Below are 7,639 nucleotides of genomic sequence, written 5' to 3'. Positions count from 1 at the left end.
TCAGCCTAAAACCCAAACAGCAAGCAATGCAGGTGTAGAAGCACGGTGGCTAGGAAAAACTCCCTAGAAAGGCCAAAACCTAGGAAGAAACCTAGAGAAACAGGCTATGAGGGGTGGCCAAGTCCTCTTCTGGCTAAGCCGGGGTGGAGATTATAACAGAACATGGCCAAGATGTTCAAAATGTTCATAAATGGCAAGCATGGTCAATAATAATCAGGATAAATGTCAGTTGGCTTTTCATAGCCGATCATTAAGAGTTGAAAAAAGCAGGTCTGGGACAGGTAGGGGTTCCATAACCGCAGGCAGAACAGTTGAAACTGGAACAAGCAGCAAGGCCAGGTGGACTGGGGACAGCAAGGAGTCATCATGCCCGGTAGTCCTGACGTATGGTCCTAGGGCTCAGGTCCTCCCGAGAGAGAGAAAGAAAGAAAGAGAGAGAGAATTAGAGAGAGCCAAGATGTTCAAAATGTTCATAAATGCCAAGCATGGTCAATAATAATCAGGAATAAAATGTCAGTTGGCTTTTTCATAGCCGATCATTAAGAGTTGAAACAGCAGGTTTTTACCAGAGTTATAATCACTTCTGAAAAACCCACTACCGCTGATGCTCTTATGTTTATGATTATTATATACCGTCTTTGATATTAATATCTGGCAAGAATGTACTATTCTCATGGATGATATGACCTAAGTTTTAGGTAAAGTATCAAGTTGGTCCCTCATTAATCTGGGCATGTTGACAGTGACATATGGGCAACAGCACTGGCAAGGGTATCGGGGACTCTTTTTGCATTACTTTTTGAACCGAGCCTATAGGCCTGGGTCAAAGAAGAGCATTATATAGAGAATAGGGGTACTCATTTGGATACGCAAGGACTTCACGTGTCACAGCTGAACCTTCAGCATTTGGGCTCAGGTGGCCTATCAGCTTCTGTTTATAAAGGAGGCCTCGTACCTTGTTTTAACTGGCTGCAAGAGGAGATGAACGCGTGCAAGCCTGGATTGAATGTCCACATGAGGCCGGACTACACATTAAGAGTGAAAACTGTGATACACAAGAGATTGATTTAAAACATTTTTTTGTCATTTGCAGAAGCTCTGATCCAGAGCAACTTACAATAGTTAGTGCATAACATTTTTTTTGTACTGGTTCCCTCTGGGACTCAAACCCACACCATGGCATTGGCATAGCCACCGAATGTGTCTATCCATGAGCCACCCGGGAATTCAATCATTCAATCAACACTATAAGTTCAGGGAGGAGGCGCACTGAAAAGGAGAGGAGTTAGAGGAAGACATGAGGTTGGAAGGAGAGTAGCTGGTATCCCAGAGGGAAAGGTAGCCCAATAGTAGAGGTTTGTCAGCCTGGGATGAGAGACATACACCTGAGGGGCCTCCTCCCTGTGGCTCTATGGTGAGGCCATCGGGGGAGTCTGGGTCCTGAGGGGGGGAGGGTACTGCGGGGGTGGGGGGAGTGAACTCACTGGGGGGGCTCCCGTTCTGGGGTTCGGCAGAGGTTTGATGTGGCCTGGGACGGATCAGCAACCTAAGAACAGGAGGGATGCAAGTAAGCACTGGGGTTAGAATGGGGGAAATCAATAAGCTTTTATATTGCTTTGTTCATGACAATATGATGACAGAAAGAAATTATTTTTTTATTTTTTACATTAAACAATAGCCAAAATACAACAAGACAATCAATGAATGGTACATTAACAAATAACTGAAAGCTGCTTATGAATGCTGTAAATGTAATGTGGAGAAAGTACAGTAAAGCTACTCGTTGAATGAAGCTTCCTCAGTGGCGAATGCTGTGATTGCAGTTGCGTGATCAGTCCTCGAATCAGAGCCCTTAAACAGAGCGAGTCCAGTAGATAACATCAGACTTCTATCGCCAGACTCCGCTATGGGGATAGAAATGGAGCTATCACAAAAACTCACAGGCCAAGGGCTAGGACCCCCTAGATTTGGGGGCCCCTGTATTTTGGAAACAGATCTAATTTTTTAGGAAACGCTTAAACCTTCCTGCATTTCAAACACATTTTGTGTCCAGAATTTGAAGTTTTTTGTAAAGCTAGTCTACACATTTTTGTACACAGGGCTTCTGAATAATATGCTTTTATAAATAAATTTTAAAGCTAATTTTCCTGCAATTCTAGATAGAACAGCCACTTTTTGGTCATGGGTCAATATAAAAAAAAAAAAAATGCTTGTTTGATAGCTATCTCATTTTGCAAGAGGCCGAGAGAAAATGTTGCAGTTTTAAACGGCTTTTCACACATTGAAGTTCCAATATTCTTTAACGGTCGCTGACCCAGCGTGAGTTGTTTTATGCACCTGATGTCAGAATGACACCTGTTCCAAATGGGTGATTATGCGCAACAGGACAGTTAACACGACTGGCCATGCTAATTATCTAGAGGCTGTTTCAACTTTTTGTCAATTTCTAATTATTTTCCTAACAGTTTTTATTTTCTAAGCAACGGTATCATTGAGTTGGTGGTTGAAGCGGAAAAATAAACAGGGTGGCGTGGCAACACACTCCCATGTTACGCCGATTACATTAGAAATTTTTAGAAAGTGTTTTTACTGCAATTATTTGATCATTGTGAGCTCCCTTGACGTATAGATTGTAAATAGTTATTTGCTATTAGTTAGTTTAAATTGTTGTATTCCTGTTGCTAACCTATGACTGTTGTGATTACGTCAATCACTTTCATCAGTTGAGGCTACGAATTAAAGTGTCGTCTAATTTTCCCGGTTTGGGATGATTGTATTACGCGTCCAAGAGCTATTCTGTGAATGGTTGAAACAATTGCATCCCAAAATACATGCTCACAGATTCAGGACATACTTTCGTAAGGACTGTGTTTTGTGCAAAACATTTCCTGTTGAAGAAAAAGCAGTGTGGCCAGCTCAAAAACGCTGTTCATCTCAGGGGCTTCAGAACAGTAGGCCCACTTGACAAAACAAGAACTTCTATGATGGTGTTTTTATGTAAGTGTTATCAAATTAGTCAACAGTTGACTATAGATTTTCAGAATAATTGGTCACTCTGGATTTCCATTTAAAAGGGGTCTGGCTTATGACTCAGAGGTGAGGAGTGTCAGGAAAGGATAGCCTCGATCACCAATATATAATATAATAATACCTCTTTTGTTTATTTAGTTGGTGTACAGTGGCATCATTGCAATTCCACCAAGTGTATCAAATTGAGAACAGTGGCAGTTGCTATGCTAAGGCACTTCCTCGGCGTACTCATTAAATACAATTCAGTTCCACTCGTGACATGTTGAAGTTGTGATAGTCAGACAGAATTTCCCAAATCGACACAGTGTTTCAGTAACAAAATGGGTGTGACATTTCATCGTACATCTCCTGTCAAATGCATAAATGCAAAAGAATACCACTTCTAAAAGTTAGATCACACGGGCATCTCCAACCTGAACCATGTCTGTATCCCAGTGCAGCTGTGTGAGTACATTCATTGTCAGTTCAAGAGTGCGGTTCCTATAGATGCTATAAAGTGTTCAGAACCCTGCCATTCATACTGTATGAGTATCTTCTTTGTGTCATATGTCTACCAAATCAAACAACGTATAAATATCCAGTATAAGGAAACATTCTCGGTGGGTTTTATAACACCTGGGCTCTGCTCATATGGGAGTAGGGGCTAGGGGTTGTTTCTGGATGGGCCCAAGTTCCAATACCATGTGCAGGGAAGGGATTTGACTTGATGTTGGTGTAACAGTCTCATTGTCCATGGGGCCTGTAGGACAGGTCCCTCGGGGGCCAGGGGGTGAAGAGTGTTCCTTTCAGTGACCTCTGCTCCTCAGAGTCCTCCCGTGATGGCTGAGAGGTTATGGCGCAGCGCCTGTAGCTCCTGGATGAGTTGGGAGATCTCTAGGGCTGCAGCCTGTCTCTCCCTCACTGCCTTAGTCAGGGACCGGAGAGTGCTGCCCTGCTGCACTGGAGGGGGGGGGGACGCAGAAACACAGTCACACAAAGGGACACCAAGGCAAAACGTGCAGGCACCATTGGATTGAGAAAGAGCTAATGAATAGCTTTACCTAAGAAATAGAAGATAAGAAGTAGCATCAATAGCATCAGTGCTATCATGGTGTATCGAAACGAGGTGGGCGTCAACAGGTCTCGGAACGTCCTCTGCCATCGACTTGTCATTGGATGCCCCGTCTGACAGACCYCCGGTCTGTCCCTGAGATGGAGGTTCCCATTGGTGGAGGGAGCAGGAGGAYGAGGAGGTCGTCTGCTGCCTGAAGAGACCATAGAGACAGCGGAGATTATGGCGACTATAACCAATGGGGAGCAATGAGCAGCATATTTCAGTGGTGCCTTTGGATGCAAGTCCATAGCTGCATGATACAGCACGGCAATGTCTAGTACCTTTGTGGTTGTATTCTGGGTGGGTTCGGTGTAGGTCGTTGATGGACTCCACGGAATGTAGCTCGATCTCAGTTAGGTCCCGATCACTGATCCGGGTAAAAAATACTGGAGTGGTAGGGGATGATACTGAAGTGATAGGGGATGGAGGGGGTTTTGCCATTTCCCCTTGAGGGAAGGAGGGAGAGAGAGAGAAGAGGGCGACAAAATTGAACCCACTTGGCCTGTCATGGACACCAGGTTTCTAAATGTTATTGCTGAAAATCTATATGAAACTGTTATCTGAAARGTGGAATTTGGACTCAGGGCTAAGACCAGTGGAGAGTTGATTGAGAACAGGCCCTTTGTCCGACTGGGAGCCATTTTAGCCATGCAGCCTAGTTGATATCAGAAGAAATGTACTGTACAACAATGCTATAAGCCCACTAAGCTGCTACATATTGGCATGATGGCATTGATAGGCAGGCACTATTATTTTGATGATGTAAGYGACACATTAAATACTTTCACACACACAAAAACACATGCATGATTCATCAAACCAAGCATATCTACTCCTTTTTCTATTCTGGTATCCGGGCTTCACCCAAAAACTTTCTGGACACAATATCCGCACAATCAATCAAATGTCCAGCTAGTGCCATAACCTTGCATTCTACCCTCTCTCTGTTCTTACCTTCTGTTAAGATGAAACYGGAGAAAGAAACTGAATTCACGTGTCTCTGAGTGTGTCTCCACAAGAACAGAAAGCTGCTTTCAATACGTCCCCAATACGTGTCGACAGCGAAGGATGGAAAAGGTGAGGTGAATGCAGGACCATGATACACGCAAACAGAATATTAATCCACAGCTGTATTAGCCTTCWGAATAGAGTCCATGTTGAAATACTGCCTCGTCACACGGAAGTGAGTCCAGTCCCAGRGTTTTGTGTCTGTGTCTTGTGACCCCGAACCCTGCCCTGTTCCCTGCTGCTAGCCCCTACCCTAACAGCTTCGACCCTAAAATAGAAGCTGGAACTAAGGTGGTATTAATAGCTGCCACTGGGCCATAGGATCATTCAATTATCCAACAACGGCAGAGGAGATACAGTAAGCAACAGAACRCAGAGCAAAGTGAAAGGTCCCCGAATAGACTGCTTTTTAGTGTGTTAATTAGTTATTCATATGCAATTCAACAAGTGATCCAATGCCAGTGTGAAGCTAACAGTTTATCTATTCAATGTGAGACACATCAGGCTATATTGAAGTGGATGAGTGGCTTCCTTTGGAGCAGTGGCTTCTTCCTTGCTGAGCGGCCTTTCAGGTTATGTCGATATAGGACTCGTTTTACTGTGGATATAGATACTTTTGTACCTGTTTCCTCCAGCATCTTCACAAGGTCCTTTGCTGTTGTTCTGGGATTGATTTGCACTTTTCGCACKAAAGTACGTTCATCTCTAGGAGACAGAACGCGTCTCCTCCTGAGCGGTATGACGGCTGCGTGGTCCCATGGTGTTWATACTTGCGTACTATTGTTTGTACAGATGAACGTGATACCTTCATGGGGTTTGGATATTTCTCKCAAGGATGAACCAGACTTGTGGAGGTCTACATTTTTTTTTCTGAGGTCTTGGCTGATTTATTTTGATTTTCCCATGATGTCAAGCAAAGATTCATTGAGTTTGAAGGTAGACCTTGAAATACATCCACAGGTACACCTCCAATTGACTCAAATGATGTCATTTAGCTTATCAGAAGCTTTTCCAAGCTGTTTAAAGGCACAGTCAACTTAGTGTATGTAAACTTCTGACCAACTGGAATTGTGATACAGTGAATTATAAGTGAAATAATCTGTCTTTGGACAATTGTTGGAAAAATGACTTGTGTCATGCACAAAGTAGATGTCCTAACCGACTTGCCAAAGCTATAGTTTTTGACTTCAACTGACCTCAACTTGTATGAAAAAAAAAAAAAAAAAAAAAAAAAAAAAAAAAAAAAAAAAAAAAAAAAAAAAAATGATTTGATATATTTGTTATCAAACCTTGATTTTGCTATCAAACCTTGATTTTGTTCTTATTTTGATGCATATACTATTGCAATATGACAGAACAGTGATCATGTTTTTCTTGCTCCATGCTTTTTCCCTCTCTTATTTGTGACACACTTGGTCATGCAAGTCAAATCTACATCTGTCCCAGCAGAATGCCCCCGAGCCTGCACAGATACCCTCACTTGACTGGCTGCTGCAGATGAGGATTTTATAAAAAGCATGAGAGTAATGGCTTTCTGTACGGGGATTATTGATAGCCCTGCCTCACAACCATTATCTCTAGAACTAATCTATTTGAATGAACAATCCATTCCATTCATAGTCCCGATTCTCAGTTCTAGTGAGATTTCATTTCATAATTTAGGCTGCTGGAGATTTACTGTCAAATGTTAATAGAATGTAATGTCTTTCTCCAAGGCTACAGTAGCCCACTGCAATTCAGGGTCCTTCACTGAAATCTTCCTAGTATTAATAGTATCCCTGTGAAAAAGTTGGGGGTTGAGTACTAGTTTTAAGTTTTAAGAGTGGCATGTTGTATTTCGTTTAGACCTTGTTTACACCTCTCACTGCTATTTACCATTGTAAAGAATGTAGGTAGGACTGTTGTTCAATTAATAAGAATAGGTAGGTAGGCATCCTGAACACTGAGCACATCGTACCTATCAAGCAGTAGAGATTAGCAGTGTTCGTTTAGATTGCAGAGAGAGAGAGAGGTGACTTGGACTTGTTTCGCAAAAGACCTGTAAGCAGGTCAAAATCAGCCCCCAGAGTGCACTGCTCACTGCCCAGTGATAAGAGCAAACAGTGGCCGGGTTAAAGGTCAAAGGTGACACTAGTTGCAGTAGAGTAGTCTACGTAATAAGCTGGGTCTATTTCTTTATTTCGCGCACCAAACTCATACTGTACACTGTGGCTGATGAAAGAGACAKATTTATCACCAACATTATTACTGTTATATATGATAGGACTATTGCCTGTATTTTTTATGGTTATGCTATGGTTATGATGATAACATTCATCTTTCCAGTCAGACCTGCTGCTGRCCTCCACCCAGTTATGTGTTCTCACCTACAATTATATGATAATCCGTTGTATGTATCAGTTACATGAACTTCCATTACTCTTATAGGACTGATAGTAGTGGCATTACTGATAGTAGTGGAATTACCACAGTAGTGGCATTATAGCAGTGACAACGAGTCGTACAACA

Source organism: Salvelinus sp. IW2-2015, linkage group LG7, assembly GCF_002910315.2.
Source record: "Salvelinus sp. IW2-2015 linkage group LG7, ASM291031v2, whole genome shotgun sequence".
NCBI lineage: Eukaryota > Metazoa > Chordata > Actinopteri > Salmoniformes > Salmonidae > Salvelinus > Salvelinus sp. IW2-2015.
Note: the sequence above shows the minus strand (reverse complement) of the source record.